This window comes from Anabrus simplex, chromosome 1, assembly GCF_040414725.1.
Source record: "Anabrus simplex isolate iqAnaSimp1 chromosome 1, ASM4041472v1, whole genome shotgun sequence".
Taxonomy (NCBI): domain Eukaryota; kingdom Metazoa; phylum Arthropoda; class Insecta; order Orthoptera; family Tettigoniidae; genus Anabrus; species Anabrus simplex.
In genome coordinates, this window is record NC_090265.1 from 1,101,165,422 (window position 1) to 1,101,181,648 (window position 16,227).

Here is a 16,227-nt window from a genome sequence, read left to right on the forward strand (position 1 = left end):
GAATAGAGCTGAATTTTCTGCGTTTCCCAGACTAAAAATATGTAATAATTTATTCAGGGGAAGAAATGAGGTCACCAGCTGTCCAGATGTAACAGATTGCTAACACATGTGAATACAACAGCGTCACCCAAGCTAAGAGTCGCGCTCAAAGATGACTCCACCCTCCAAGGGACGCTAATGAATTAATCAAAGGCGGGAAGTAAATTGCATAAAAACTGCCGATCGTAGGTCCAGCACGCTTTGCTCAAATGAAAGAGGAGATAGAGGGCCACAAGATGCACTATTTAAATGTCTTCAATTCTTGGTATGAAAGGAGCTCTTGTTCTTAATGAACCGTGAAAGTTTACGCCCCCAGGCTTCCGGCGGGGTAAATAATATAGGCCGGGCTGGCCATCGCAGAAGACAGTTCTTTGCGGGTCGTTGAGAAGGGACACTGTGTCCCGCGGTGCTCCAGTTTACAGTCCGAACCCATTGACCGCTTACTAAGAGGGTTATTGTGTCCGTCGTGTCGTGAAGTACAAAGCCTTTGTGAAGTGTAACGGGAGGCCAAACGAGCCTAGGTGAATTGTCTCTGTGCCACGTGTCAAACTAGTTAGTCCGCGAGCATAATTTACAAACGAGTAGCGGAAGACGGCTGGGACAGTGCCGGCTTAAAGGAGCCAGTTATATTCATAAATTGGTATCTCCCAAAGTGTTACTCTGAATCAGGGTGCTCGAGTCTCGTGAGCCACCCGATCCCTGCTGTGAACGCGCCCGCCGTGATTTGAAAGACCGGCTTATTCGTGGTGTAAACTCTGGAAATAGAGGCCGTGTGCCGAGTGGTGAAGTGTTACCCATTTTGGATTACTGTAAGATTTCAGCTGTGAACGAGTTCCCCAGGATGTTGGACTTGTATGGACCAGGGATGAAGGACTGCACGCCCGCCACAAGTCCCGGGGTCATGCGGCACTAAACTCCACCATGAGTCTCCCGTGGAAGGAAAAATAACGGCCACCAAACAGATGAGTGATGTCCAAATCTAATTTCTTAAGCATGATAATATAACCGGGGATAGGATTAGCTTTTTTTTGTAAATATCAAAATGTTGTAAGATAATGCATGTCCTAATATGGAAATTTTATTGATCTTTATAATGTTGAAGTACATTCAAGGGAGCTGAATTCCCGGACGACTCATTTTTTTCTTAATGATTAGCTTATCGTGAGGGTTATATTTTTAGTAATATGTAGAATGTCCTAGCAAATAAGGGAACAAGGTTAGGAGAATATTTGAGTTCCCCTTAGGGGTGGCTGGAACAATAATGCTGGCGAGCAGGGAAAACCATGTCAAAATGTTGTTAGTTACTGTCCCACGTGGCTCTCGTATATGCCGGGGAAACTCGTGGGTCAGTCAGACAATGCATGCCTAGCTTACATATATAATCAGTGCATGTACAGCAAGAGAGAAGAAATCCCGACCGGGAGAGGTATATGCTGTGTTATTTAGGTAGCTGTGAGGGACCATGTGCAAGTCTCCCGTGATTTTTTTTATTAATTGGCCAGAATGGTTTGGAGTGTTTTTTTAAATCTATAGCCGGGGTGAGACACAGAGGCAGGAGTCTCTAATCTTTGGTCAAAAGATTTAAACATATGTATATTTCCTGTGCGAGGAACGAGGAGTATGGAAAAAGTGGACTGAGGAGTCATGAGAGCCCTATGCCCAAGGAAAGATACGCGATATGAGACGTAATGAGAGGGCCGAATGCCCGAGGAAGTTACGATGAGATGAGTTAGAAGTGATCATGCCCACAGTCGGCGTTCAGCGGTAATAATGAGAAGGGAGAGAATAAAAGAGTATTTCATGGGAATTCTACGATAATATGAATAAACAAATGAGGTGGGCCATGGATATATGTCCCCGAGATGAGAAGGGTGGACGTGTGAGGGAGAGAAGAATCTGGCGTGGCCAATGAATGAGAAATGGTCGTGCGAAGCGAATGGCCGCCCTTCTTTTTTTTGTGTGTGTGAGTGTCTGGCTCTCGCCCTCCTGACAGAGGGATCCCGCTGTACTATTGTATTAAGACTTGGGGCTCTGGGTCTTCACCGTGCTCTTCTGTTTGGTTTAAATGGCTTAGCGAAGAATACTTATATAATGATATTATCACGCTGATTTAGAAGGTATTTAATAAATGAGTAGGGATCTCCCCCCAGATATCCGGTGATATGAGACTGTAGCTAGTCTAGGGATTTTCAGAAATCCACAGTACCTCTCGGTCGGGAGTCGGCCAGTTCGACCCTGGATTATGATGGCGCCCTTGAGCGAGCTGCCCCAAGCTTGCGCCTAGGGCCGGAGACAGTGATAACCATGCTGTTTCTTTCTAGGAATGGCTCTCCTTTATGCATGAAGTGTATATATATATCTGTGTATGTGTAGAATTAATGTGCATATATATTTTTTTGAGTTCAAACAGAACCTTTGTTCAGCGTTGACTGGTCTTGGTGACAGATGAGGGAGTCCGGGGTTTAGCTAAATGGTATGTGTGTTTGTTTGTGTAACATGCAAATGTTTCTTTTAATATGGTAATTATGTAGCGTAGGCCCCGGTTATTTTCGTGCTAAGAACAGGAAGTAATATGTGAGTAGGGATCTCACGGTGTGATCGACAGAAGAATAATAATAAAAAAAATGTCATGAACGGTATGAACTAATGAGGAAAGATGAACGATAGAAATCGCAAAACCTCAATAACACCGTTATGCAGACGACGCCCATGGGCGATTCATATTTTAAAGTGATCATTATCTTCTTTTCCTCCCATATGCGGAGAGTTCATTGTATAGAGCTGTATCAATTTCTTTAACATGTCATATTTGAATAAATTAGTATTCGTAACCCCTATTTTATGATTCTTGTCATTTGTAGCAGTGCTAAGCAGTATCCAGTAGGCATTTGAACCCAGAGATCCTACTTTCATATTATATACATAAGGCTCCATCTTAAGTATTCGTTTCTTTTTTTTTTTTCTTTCTTTCGAACGTACCACTCCCCAAGTGCTCAGGCTGCCGGGCCAGCACAGAAAGTAGGAAGGGGAGCGGTTCGAAGCTCGTTAAGCAATTCGACCCCCTCTTCAATCCACTCTCATCCGTAGATGTTTACCCCGTTACGTGCATGCATTCTTATGCGTGGGTCATCCATTCGAGGCCCGGAAGGGTGTAGTATATAGGATGTGTTCTCCCAGGATGGTAGTATAGTAAGTGAGATTGAATCAAGGTGCAGTAAAGCTAATGCAGCGAGCTCGCAATTGCGATCAACAGCATTCTGTAAGAGAGAAATCAGCTCCTGGACGAAACTATCTTCTCATCTGCCTGTTTTCAGAACAATTTTGCTTTACGGGAGTGAAAGATGGGTGGACTCAGGGTATCTTATTCATACGTTAGAAGTAACAGATAATATGAAAGTAGTGAGAATGATTGCTGGTACCAGCAGGTGGGAACAATGGCAGGAGGGTACTCGGAATGAGGATATATAGGATAATTTACGAATGAACTCGAAGGATGAAGCTGTACGCGTAAACCAGTTTCGGTGATGGGGTCATCTGAGGCGAATAATGGACTCTGTTATGGAGGGTGGAAAAAGAGGAAGACGAAGACGACGATGGTTGGACTCAGTTAACGATTTAAAGTTAAGAGGTATAAAAGTAAACGAGGCCACAGAACTAGTTACAAATAGAGGATTGTGGCGGCGGTTAGTAAATTCATAGAGGCTTGCAGACTAAACACTGAAAGATATGACAGTCAATAATGAAAGTGTACCGATATGTACAACAATAATAATTGTACCGGAGGTACAATCGTTCCGCTCATTTTAAATAAGCGTCTTTTAGAAGGTCATCTATAACGTAAACGTGGAAGAATTTCGAACGTTTCTCAACAGAGGTCTCTACTGCCAAACTTGATACTCCCTCTGATGAGAGGATGAACAATTAAAATTGAAGATAAATTTAAGTTAATATTCATTAGTTCGTAAAACTGAATTGTTTGTAAATTGTTTTTGGTGTTCTAAAGTTATCAACACTTCTATCTCTTCCCGCCAATTTCATATTTCAGCCAATAAGGCTCCAAACGCACCAGATCTGAGCCTCAACAACTGATCTTTTTCGGCGAAGTGATCCGGTGTCTGATGTTACCAAATACCTGGGTGTTTCAATCGACGGAGGATTGACGTTTAGATATCACGTTGCCAGAATTTGTTCCTATCATGAGAGCCGACAATGGGCTCAACTTAGAAAACAGTCTCCTGCTGTACAATCAATCATTCAATCAATACTGATCTGCATTTAGGGCAGTCGCCCAGGTGGCAGATTCCCTATTTGTTGTTTTCCTAGCCTTTTCCTAAATGATTTCAAAGAAATTGGAAATTTATTGAACATCTCTCTTGGTAAGTTATTCCAATCCCTAACTCCCCTTCCTATAAATGAATATTTGCCCCAGTTTGTCCTCTTGAATTCCAACTTTATCTTCATATTGTGATCTTTCCTACTTTTATAAACGCCACTCAAACTTATTCGTCTACTAATGTCATTCCACGCCATCTCTCCGCTGACAGCCCGGAACATACCACTTAGTCGAGCAGCTCTTCTTCTTTCTCTCAATTCTTCCCAACCCAAACATTGCAACATTTTTGTAACGCTACTCTTTTGTCGGAAATCGCCCAGAACAAATCGAGCTGCTTTTCTTTGGATTTTTTCCAGTTCTTGAATCAGGTAATCCTGGTGAGGGTCCCATACACTGGAACCATACTCTAGTTGGGGTCTTACCAGGGACTTATATGCCCTCTCCTTTACATCCTTACTACAACCCCTAAACACCCTCATAACCATGTGCAGAGATCTGTACCCTTTATTTACAATCCCATTTATGTGATTACCCCAATGAAGATCTTTCCTTATATTAACACCTAGATACTTACAATGATCCCCAAAAGGAACTTTCACCCCATCAACGCAGTAATTAAAACTGAGAGGACTTTTCCTACTTGTAAAACTCACAACCTGACTTTTAACCCCGTTTATCAACATACCATTGCTTGCTGTCCATCTCATAACATTTTCGAGGTCACGTTGCAGTTGCTCACAATCTTGTAACTTATTTATCACTCTATAGAGAATAACATCATCCGCAAAAAGCCTTACCTCCGATTCCACTCCTTTACTCATATCATTTATATATATAAGAAAACATAAAGGTCCGATAATACTGCCTTGAGGAATTCCCCTCTTAATTATTACAGGGTCAGATAAAGCTTCACCTACTCTAATTCTCTGAGATCTATTTTCTAGAAATATAGCAACCCATTCAGTCACTCTTTTGTCTCGTCCAATTGCACTCATTTTTGCCAGTAGTCTCCCATGATCCACCCTATCAAATGCTTTAGACAGGTCAATCGCGATACAGTCCATTTGACCTCCTGAATCCAAGATATCTGCTATATCTTGCTGGAATCCTACAAGTTGAGCTTCAGTGGAATAACCTTTCCTAAAACCGAATTGCCTTCTATCGAACCAGTTATTAATTTCACAAACATGTCTAATATAATCAGAAAGAATGCCTTCCCAAAGCTTACATACAATGCATGTCAAATCCTCCGTTCGGCCAATCCTCGAATATGCCAGTCCCGTCTGGGAGATCGCAGCCAAAACGCACCTAAATCAAGTTCAGCGTTTCCAAAATCGTTACCTTTGCATGATCTCAGGTGCTCAATGGTACGAACGAAATCGAGAAATACATAATGACCTGCATATCGACGAAATCTATGCCAGAATTCTGAAATCCGCAAGGAAGTTCTACTCTGGTTTAGACTCAAACCCCAACCCCCTCATCTCTAACCTGGGTAACTATGACACTGAAGGTCTTCGTTAAAAAAGACCCAAGTCCCGCTTAGCTTAATCACCTTTCGGGGTGCAGGTCACATACTGACCGGTTCGATTTCGTTCAAAGACACCACCACCCCCACATCTATGCAGTCTAGTTGGAAACCCCGTCGAAAGTTGTACACAAGGCCCACAAGACCGAAGGGCTAAAATTGCTGAATGGATCTGGGTTGCACCCACATATCCATCGAGACGCGTGGTCTATCTGTATATTGTCTTTGTGATCGTTCCAGTTAAGAGGTTTAGAGTGTGTTCGTAACGGAGGCAGGGGGAAGGGCTGCCTTGTCCATCTTCGGGAGGTCCACCAGTTCAAGGTAATGGCAGACTCTGTTTAACCATGTAATAGTCTTTGAAAGCTAGCTCAAGGGGAAGGTTTCAAACTTCTTTCGCAATGTAACTTTTATTTCTCAATGTAAATTCTCAAACAGGTCTAAAGAACTTAACCGAACTTAAGGAATAGAGAGTGAGGACCTCTTGTATTCCCTTTAAACGTTATATAGAGGTGACTACGATTTATTAATCTTTAAATCTACCTCTTAATTTTGTAACTTAATGCTTTCTCTCCATCTAGTAGCATAGGCTTAGCCTATGTAACTTCGGGCCTTAAGCCCACATCGGGTTTTAAGTATTTTCATATGAATTTCAAGGAGTTCAAGTGTTCGTCTCCTAACATTTTGGTTTTCGGCCAGTAACGTTAACCTTTTTTTTTTAACAAAGGCCACATAGAAAGGGTACTTGTTATCCCTGTTAAAGTCAACTTTAATTTCCTTTTTATGGTTAATCAGACTGTTTAGCATAGAAGACAGTGTATACTGATTGTTTTTGTTAAATGTATGTTGTGCCTTTAATAGGCCTGGAACATTAAAATCTTGGAGAATGGTCCACTAACAGGTAACTGTGTAGACCACTGTAGATTAAAGGCGCTCTTCCTATTGATGCAAAATTTGGAGCTCCATTTCCTTGTGTGTGGGTCGAAGGGAGCAGTAGTGCTCCTGTTTAAGTTGTAAGTAGGGAGCTTCAAGCTCAAGTTGTTAAATGGTTGTTGTCTGATTATTCGAGATATTTCTAATATTGTTACTCAACCTCACGAGCTAAACCTTGTACCTGATTTTGTTATTTGCTTAGCAAAGGGTTAATTTTAAAAAGAAAAAAAAAAGGAGGAAAGAAATATATTCCAAAGTGTTAATGTTTTAAATTGCTATTTAATATTTTCTCTATCCAGCCATTCATGCCCGCACCAACTTTCACCTCTCTGTACCACTAAAAAACGGTAATAATAATAATAATAATAATAATAATAATAATAATAATAATAATAATATTTATTGTAATAATATAATATGTTACGGAGTTTCCGTGGAACAGAGAAAGGTGAAAGAAGGTGCGGGCTGAATGGGTCTATCTATGAAAATCAAAGATTAATTAAACATTTTAAAATAAAGGTTATAACTCTTTTCAGATATCAAACTTAACAACATTCTTCACTTAGTGAAGAGAAACCAATGTATCAGGTACAATGACAATTTTGATACCAGAATAGAAAACCTCAGAATAGGGAATTTAACGGTTTTGGGCTTCAAGCTCCAAATTTACAAGTTTACAATGACGCTGATGTAGCGTTTAATTAGACACAAACTTCCAGAGCACATTGCTCCAACCGTTACAATTTACGGCCTTCCAAAGGCACCACTCAGTATTACACAAAAACCAGAAAGGGTTTACAAGCTCTCCGAATTCAACAAAGGAGACTGGCTCCCAATTTCTTACAGCCTACTCAAGGCAACTTTACACAAAACCTTACAATCTCTGACCTCTCTAGGCACAACCTACAATTTACAATACCTTTACACAGGGGTATCTAGTACCCATACTACCGGGCCCTCGTGAAAAACAAAAAGAACAGGTTAATATTACTGGCCCAAACTCAAAATGCATGGAGGCGTACACCTGCGCTCCTTGAAAACTAGGTTTTAAAACTCTACTTGGGCTTGTGGCCCGATGATGCACAGGCTAATCCCACACTACTGAGGTGACTAGAAGAACAAGTTACGTAGTCATTTACAGGAGGAAAACGGTTACAAAATCTTAAGTCACCTCAAGATAAATTGAAGGGGAACTCGAGAGGGTAACGCACTCTCTATCTCCGATTTATAGTTTAAGATTTTATGAATTTTTACATTAGCCGAAAGAAAGTTTACATTTTAGAAAACAGGTAGTTACATAGTTAGAGATCAGAACCTTCCCCTCGAGTAAGTTTGCGGAGATAGCTACAGAGATAGAAAACTGGTGGCCATTACCTGGGCTGATGTTCTGAATGCCGAAGAATGAGGCACCCCGCCTCCTGTCTTAACACACACACTCAGGACTTCGACGATCAATAAGACTAGGTAGCTTTAAAAGCCGAAGCTTATATATCCGAGGGGAGGGTTCGAGAAGGCTCTGGACTAAATCCGGGCACACCCTCTCATTTTATTGGATAAACCAAAAACCAGAAAAATAATTACAGAAAATTTGTTATTGGCCACATTCAAAAGCTGGCGGGATGAGAAGGAAGTGTTGCAAACCTTGAAATACCAAAATTAATGAAAGTAAATTCTGTTGAGAAAACCTATACACACAAAACTTCTTTAAATCACTCAATCCTCCACTTTGCACTAGAGTGCATGACCTCAGTTTTTGTAGAGATATCTATGGAGAAAAGATCAAACTTCTTGATGTACACCAAAACAAAACAATAAATCCAATCATTTTAGGAAACTTTAAAATAACATATTACTCAGTTATTCAGTAGTGACATCTTCAGATTAATGTCCCAGTTTTATGCATTAGCTATTTCAAGAGTTGTTCGATAGATGGTGTTTCTTCAGGCGCTTCTTTTAAATGTGCGGGATTGAGGTGTACCTTCCGGTACATACTATATAATAATAATAATAATAATAATAATAATAATAATAATAATAATAATAATAATAATAATAATAATAATAATAATAATAATAATAATAATAATTTATTAATACATAATAATTAATAATAAATAATAATAACACTTGAACATGTTTTTTTAATTAAAATATTTGGTAACTGTAAACAGCGTCAACATGACACATCCGCGCAATACACAACGAATTCGGAAAGAAACAAATAGAGTACTGTTGCTCTGTTGGTCTGTTTGACTCCCCTCAAAATACTATATACCGCACTGAACCAGTGCACTGGGCTCGCCTCTGTGGTATAGTGGTATTGTGATTAGCTGCCACCCCTGGATGACCGGGTTCGATTCCCGGTTCTGCCACGAAATTTGAAAAGTGGTGCTTCGGGAGGTCGATTGAGTAGAGGTGGGTTCGATTCCCACCTCAACCATCCTGGAAGTGGTTATCCGTGGTTTCCCACTTCTCCTCCAGGCAAATGCCGGGATGGTACCTAACTTAAGGCCACGGCCTCTTTCTTCCCTCTTACTTGTCTATCCCTTCCAATCTTCCCATCCCCCCGCAAGGCCCATGTTCAGCACAGCAAGTGAGGCCGCCTGGGCGAGGTACTGGTCATCCTCCCCAGTTGTATCCCCCGACCCGGAGTCAGAAGCTCCAGGACACTGCCCTTGATGCGGTAGAGGTGGGATTCCTCGCTGAGTCCGCGGGAAAAACCGACCCTGCAGGGTAAAGAAATAAATAAGAAGCAGAAGAAGAAGAACCAGTGCACTGTTTAATTCAGACTCTTATATTATAGTTTCGGAGATGAAGTACTGTACTCAGAAGAAGGCTATCTACGAACCTACAGTGCACTGCTATAAAAACAATTAGTACAACCTTGAATATATTGAGGTGATTGGATTGACGGGTACCTATAGAATGATTCCGAGCGAGCATTATTTTTTAAGATCTGCAAAATTATAGGCATCCCTAATAATGCCATAAAAGATATTGCAATCTCGGCAGTTAAAGGATATGTCACAATTTTACAAAATCACTTATATGCTAAATAATAATGTGTATTGTCCTTAAGCTCTTCTACTATTTTCCTATCTTTTAACAGCAATTGTATTACCATGCTTTGTGTCTTTGTTATGCTTTGTCCCTGTGGCAGCCTTGATAATTTCAGGAAGCTCATAAAATTAAAATTAAACTGTTTTAATTATTTGTTCTCTATGACGGATAAATAATAATGTTTGCATAAAATAACATTTTTATTAATATGCTTGCTAAATTTGATCCGGACTAAGGGGCGCAGAACAAACGAGGTTCCACTGTGCTATTATTATTATTATGTCCCTTCTTACAACACATTCCTAAGAAACCGGACCCTGAAATTGAGTTTACTTCAAGATCAATCGTATCGGGTCTTTAGCTCTCTGTCCACAATAGGGCATGAAAAACAAGATGAAAAGTGGGGCCCAATAGGTGTGGGTGCTCCATCAGATCGTCACTGTTAACTAAGGAGAGATATCTCAAAGACTTGAAGTTCTCTGGAAGTTTTCGAATTGACACGTGTTTCTCATCATATATACTTCCTTACCTCATACTTCTGACTTAATTACTGTATATAGATAACAGAGGGTTGGTATTTCACTCCATTTTGCTTCTACGTCCTTGTAGAAAGACACTGCAGGGCTACTGTTATAGGAGTAATATATAGGGTCTTTCATAAAGAATGAACCGATTTCGAAGGCTTATTGCGCCGTACTCAATCCATGCAGCAGAACGAGTCGCATATCATTACAAAGGGCATTGCCTCACATTTCTATTAGTAGTCAGTAGTGCTCTGCGCCTTCCTCCCCCACCGCCCCTCTCCCCGACTCCATTCAACCTGCCAGCAGTGAGTTCACTCAATTGCCGCGTGAGTCTAACAGTGGCAATATCTCCGCACAAAGCGTTCTGTGTTGTTGCGTTCGCACAGACTGGGTCTGTGGTCACGGTGCAATGCGAGTTCTGTAGGAGATTTAACGACGACGCGTACAGGACCTCTCCCAAGAACATCCAACGGTGGTTCCAACAGTTCCAGGAAACAGGATGTTTGTGTAAAGGAAAAAGCCCTAGTCAACCGCAAACTGTATGGTCAGAAGAAAAAGTGAGGAGAATCCAAGAGGCGTTTACTCGGAGCCCCAGGAAATCCATATCTCAAGGTCGCCGTCTGCTTCAGGTGAGCAGTACCAGTATCTGCCGTGTCCTGAAAAAGACGCCTACACATGAAACCGTACAGACTTCAGCTGGTTCAGGCACTAATACATGTTGACAAGGGACAATGGATGGAATTCTGTGCTGCAATGCTGAATGAAGCAACCTTCTATATCAGACTCTGGGATAGGTAAAAAGAAATTGTTGAGGAATGTGAAAACAGGTTTGTAGCTTTAAAGATGGTAAGAAATGATAAGGACATACTTTATTCTTATAGAGAAATAAAGAGACTAAAATGGAGGTGCAGACTGGAAAGAAATAGAGTTAGAAATGGCTATGGAAGTAAGGAGAAATTGAACGTACTTACTAAGAAATTAAATCTAGCAAAGAAGGCAGCTAAGGATAGCATGATGGCAAGTATAATTGGCAGTCATACAAATTTTAGTGAAAAATGGAAGGGTATGTGTAGGTACTTTAGGGCAGAAACAGGTTCCAGAAGGACATTCCAGGAATAATTAATGAACAAGGAGAGTGTGTATGTGAGGATCTTCAAAAGGCAGAAGTATTCAGTCAGCAGTATGTAAAGATTGTTGGTTACAAGGAAAATGTTCAGATAGAGGAGGTGCTAATGCTAAAGAAGTATTAAAATTTACATATGATAACAATGATATTTACAATAAGATACAAAAGTTGAAAACTAGAAAAGCGGCTGGAATTGATACGATTTCTGGGGATATACTAAAGACAATGGGTTGGGATATAGTACCATATCTGAAGTACTTATTTGATTATTGTTTGGTTGAAGGAGCTATACCAAATGAATGGAGAGTTGCTATAGCAGCTCCTGTGTATAAAGGAAGGGGCGATAGACATAAAGCTGAAAATTACAGGCCAGTAAGTTTAACATGCATTACATGTGAGCTTTGGGAAGGCATTCTTTCTAATTACATTAGACATGTTTGCGAAATTAATAACTGGTTCGATAGAAAGCAATTCGGTTTTAGGAAAGGTTATTCCACTGAAGCTCAACTTGTAGGATTCCAGCAAGATATAGCAAATATTTTGGATTCTGGAGGTCAAATAGACTGTATTGTGATTGACCTGTCTAAAGCATTTGATAGGGTGGATCATGGGAGACTACTGGCAAAAATGAATGCAATTGGACTAGACTAAAGAGTGACTGAATGGGTTGCTATATTTCTAGAAAATAGATCTCAGAGAATTAGAGTAGGCAAAGCTTTATCAGACCCTGTAATAATTAAGTGGGGAATTCCTAAAGGCAGTATTATTGGACATTTATGTTTTCTTATGTATATAAATGATATGAGTAAAGGAGTAGAATCAGAGGTAAGGCTTTTTGCAGATGATGTTATTCTGTATAGAGTAATAAATAAGTTACAAGATTGTGAGCAAGTGCAAAATGACCTTGATAATGTTGTGTGATGGACAATAGGCAATAGTATGATGATAAACAGGGTTAAAAGTCAGGTTGTGAGTCTAACAGTGGCAACATCTCTGCACAAAGCATTCTGTGTTGTTGCGTTCGCAAATAGGAAAAGTCCTCTGAGTTTTAATTACTGCGTTGATGGGGTGAAAGTTCCTTTTGGGGATCATTGTAAGCATCTGGGTGTTAATATAAGGAAAGATCATTGGGGTAATCATATAAATGGGATTGTAAATAAAGGGTACAGATCTCTGCACATGGTTATGAGGATGTTTAGGGGTTGTAGTAAGGATGTAAAGGAGAGGGCTTATAAATCTCTGGTAAGACCCCAACTAGTGTATGGTTCCAGTGTATGGGATCCTCACCAGGATTACTTGATTCAAGAACTGGAAAAATCCAAAGAAAAGCAGCTTGATTTGTTCTAGGTGATTTCCGACAAAAGAGTAGCGTTACAAATATGTTGCAAAGTTTGGGCGGGAAAGAACTGGGAGAAAGGAGACGAGCTGCTCGACTGAGTGTTATGTTCCGATCTGTCAGTGGAGAAATGGTGTGGAATGACGTTAGTAGACGAATAAGTTTGAGTGACGTCTTTAAAAGTAGGAAAGATCACAATATGAAGATAAAGTTGGAATACAAGAGGACAAATTGGGGCAAATATTCATTTATGGGAAGGGGAGTTAAGGATTGAAATAACTTACTAAGGGAGATGTTCAATAAATTTCCAATGTCATTGAAATCATTTAAGGAAAGGCTAGGAAAACATCAGATAGGGAATCTGCCACCTGGACGACTGCCCTAAACGCAGACCAGTATTGATCGATTGATAGCTGTGTCAATCGTCACAATGTACGGATTTGGGGAACCGAACACCCACATGCTACAATCGAGCACAAATGGAATTCTCCCAAGGTAAGTGTTTTTTGTGTGGTCAGTAATGTCAGGGTTTATGGTCCTTTCTTCTTCAACACCAACACTGTCACATGACAAAGCTATCTCGTAATGTTACGGACCTGGCTCTTCCCTTTGATGCAAACACACTCATGCGACTTCATTTTCCAACAAGATGGAGCCCCGCCCCATTGGAGCTTACCAGTGCGAGCATTTCTGAATGAAACAGTGCCTCAACACTGGATTGGTTGACACACTGCTACAGATCATGCTCTACTTGTATGACCTCCCAGATCCCCAGATCTCACTCCTTGCGACTTCTTCCTGTGGGAATGCGTCAAGGACAAAGTTTATGTTCCGCCACTACCCACTACACTGGATGACCTTCAAGAGCGGATAACACGTGTTACCAACTCGGTGGATCGTGATATGCTGCAACGCGTTTGGGAGGAATTGTTCTATCGCCTTGATGTGATCCGTGCTGCTGGTGATGGTCATATTGAACACTTGGAGGACTTAACTTGAATATCAGTCAAACACATGTGTCTTAGGTTTAATCTTGTACTACTGACTGTTGGGAAAATATATCTTGATGAAATTTGTTCATTCTTTATGGAAGAAGATCTATTAAAATGAAATGCAATCTTTCAGGTTTAGTGCTCTCTTTTGCTGGTTGGAATCGAACCTGTGATCATGGGTCAGACACCATCACTGGTCTCCTGAGGAAGCTAATAAACCAGTGAACGATCGGTAGGATTGCTGGTAATGCTGTAAAATTCAAAATTTAAATTTAATAATAATAATGGTGCATGGAATCTGTCTAGGCTTGGTGGTGACCTAATGAGGATGAAATGAATGGCGAAGACGTGATAAATACCCAGTCCCCAAACCAGGGAAATTAAGAGTATGAGGGGATTCATTCTGAGAATTGAACCGGACTTATCAGACCAAAGGTTAGCATTCTATCCATTTTTCCACTAAGCTGGACTTCAATTTGTTAAGTCTTAGGCTACCATCTCTGTGATCAGGTGTTGAGTACTGTCACTAGCAGAAGGCAGGGTAGTAGCCTGTGAAGCAGCCTTGACAACACAGCAGGCTACTCTGTTGGCTGCAGCTCAAAATGCTGAAGGCTTGACGTTCACTAAACCAGCTATCAAAAAGGGGTAGCCCACGTCTTGACCCCAGCATACACCACTGGTAAATAGGATACAACAAACAGTACTTCACCTGCAGAGAATCAAGGTTTGAAGTAAACTGAGCACATATGGTGCTGATTTCTCGGCTTAGGACAGACCAAAAAGAGAAAACATTCCCTTGAACAACGGAGGCACTAGAGAAAACTTGACACATTGTTCGGTCTAATGACAATCTATCCTTTTAGGATAGGAAGCAAAGAATTAACAATGTCATTTGTTCCTTCTCTGTCCACCAAGCATGCCAGATGTGTGACAAACCCTCGGCAAGATAAATCCCACCTGTTGCTTCAAGGACATTTTGACAGTGTGCCAGCCAGCATGAGAATGAAATATTGCAACTAGGACTTTCTTAACTTGGATATTTGTTAAGTTTGCCTCTTGGTGGGAGAGCACAAATTTTGGGGCACAGTTATCTGTACACATTTATAGCATAGTATGGAAATATAATAATGATTAGTTGCAGTAAGTTCGGTATTTGCCTTGCAAAAAAGCAACATTAAAAGTTTTAATTTCAAAAACATTTTACTGACAAGATTGATGTTAGATTTTAATTATAGTTGTGTGGTATTGTCATGCAGTGTTAAGTTTTATTTATGTCTCTTCACTGTAACAATAGACATTGGGAGTTTTTTTTTAAGAAAGATTTGTAAAGACAATTTTTCTTCGATTTCAAGTGACACCATTATCACAATTAAGGATGACCCTGTTTGTGCTAATATTAATACAGAATCAGAAGGCCGAGCTCGATAGCTGCAGTCGTTTAAGTGCGGCCAGTATCCAGTATTCAGGAGATAGTGGGTTCGAACCCCACTGTCGGCAGCCCTGAAGATGGTTTTCCGTGGTTTCCCATTTTCACACCAGGCAAATGCTGGGGCTGTACCTTAATTAAGGCCACGGCCGCTTCCTTCCCACTCCTAGCCCCTCCCTGTCCCATCGTCGCCATAAGACCTATCTGTGTCGGTGCGACGTACAGCAACTAGCAAAAAAAAAAACCAAACCCAGAATCAGAAGAGCTGGCAGCATACTCCACAAAACCAGAGAATATTAATAGTTACTTTGTAGATATTGGTATAGGTAGTTATTCAATGGTGGCCAGTTACAAAAGTGACAGTGACAACAACGGAAACCTACCCAGTACCAAAAAATTAGTCCACTGTATTCCTTAAGAAAGCTTTTATTCCTTGGCAGTGATGAAAAACATCTTTCAGGTCCTGCTGTCATCACTGGAGTTGTAATCAGGATCTTGAGAAACTTTATCACTTCCCAGTATGTATCTTGTATATTGTGTGATGGTATTTGCTGAAGTAATGGAACAAAGCCTTCAGTGTTTCTGAAGTACTACCCCTCATACTAAATGCATAGTTCTGTCTTCAGCCTGTCCTTATTCAGAGCTGGATAATATTCAACAGGTGCTTCAAGTTCCTTTTCTGGAAGGTTTTCAGAGTAGTCTAGATAGAGTTCAATAAATTCACTGCATCAAGGTGAGTTAATAAAATAAAATGATGGTGAGCCTCCTGGGTCATTTTGACACACACTTCAATTGCATCAATCTGCCTGTCTTCCATTTTCCTTCCTGTACAAAATAATGAAGATTCTTTTTCAGCATGGTTCTGATCTATACCATCTCTAATCTGCCTCACAACACCTATGAAATTATACACTGCATTCCTTGCTTTGATTG